A 1505-nucleotide genomic window follows, 5' to 3' on the forward strand; every position below is an offset into this window, starting at 1 on the left:
CCGACACCACGCCGTCGTGCTGTCGGATTCAAGAGGAGCTACTACTTCCGCTGCCCGCCGGAACGGGGAGGTGGACGTCGTCTTCATCAACAACCGAACGTGTGACCGAGTACGGAGGTGCTGCCCGTTCGTGGCGCCGGAACCGATCGTGATCAAGATCTTCTACGCGCTTTTGCAAGCGGCAAGTGAACGTCTACCGCAGCAACAAGAGCCTCATCTTGTAGGCTTTGGAATCTCTTCAAGGGTGAGACTCGATACCCCCTCGTTGCTACCGTCTTCTAGATTGCATCTTGGCTTGGATTGCGTGTTCGCGGTAGGAAAATTTTTGTTTTCTATGCAACGTTATCCTACAGTTTTCACTCTTCTTGATCATAGTATATCATCCTCCTCTCTTGACCCTTGAAAACTTCAACCACACCAAACTTTAAGCAAACTCATTAGAGGGTTAGTGCATAATCAAAAACTCACATGTTCAGAGGTGACACAATCATTCTTAACGCTTCTGGACATTGCTCAAAGTTACTGGAAGGTAATGGAACAAAGAAATCCACCCAACACAAATAAAGAAGCAATGCGAAATAAAAGGCAGAATCTGTCAAAAACAGAACAGTCCGTAAAGACGAATTTTAAAATGGCACCAGACTTGCTCAAATGGAAAAACTCAAAACTAATGAAAGTTGCGTACATATCTGAGGATCAATCACGTAAATTGGCATAATTTTCTGAGTTACCTACAGAGAATTAGACCCAGATTCGTGACAGACAGCAATGCTGTTTCTGCGCAGCAATCCAAATCTAGCATCAACTTTACCATAGAGACTTTACTTGGCACAACAAAACATAAAACTAAGATAAGGAGAGGTTGCTACAGTAGTAAACAACTTCCAAGACACAAATATAAAACAAAGTACTGTAGCAAAATAACACATGGGTTATCTCCCAAGAAGTTCTTTCTTTATAGCCATTAAGATGGGCTCAAGCAGCTTTAATGATGCATTTGCAAGAGATAGTATTTGAAGCAAAAGAGAGCTTCAAGAGGCAAATTCAAAACACATTTAAGTCTAACATGCTTCCTATGAAGAGGAATCTTGTACACAAATGAATTCATGAAGAACAAAGTGACAAGCATAAGAGGATAAAACACGAGTAACTTCAAGATTCTCAACATAAAGAGGGGAAACTTAATATTATTGAAATGCATATAACCATATTTCCCTCTCTCATAATAACTTTCAGTAGCATCATTGATGAAATCCACAATATACCCATCACTTAAAACATTCTTATCATGGTTCATATGCATAGAAGTATCATTAAATTTGGCATAAGAAGAGTTATTCTCATTAATAGTAATTGGAGCAGGATTATTATCAAGAATTTGAACATGGTAAACAAGTTGCATATTAAGGGAATTGTTTTTGGTAACCCAATCATGACTATGACAAGTTTCATAAGGATAGTTAGAACCTATATCATAGCATTCTTCGTAATGATCATCAGAGATC

The sequence above is a fragment of the Lolium rigidum genome, chromosome 2 (assembly GCF_022539505.1).
Source record: "Lolium rigidum isolate FL_2022 chromosome 2, APGP_CSIRO_Lrig_0.1, whole genome shotgun sequence".
Taxonomy (NCBI): domain Eukaryota; kingdom Viridiplantae; phylum Streptophyta; class Magnoliopsida; order Poales; family Poaceae; genus Lolium; species Lolium rigidum.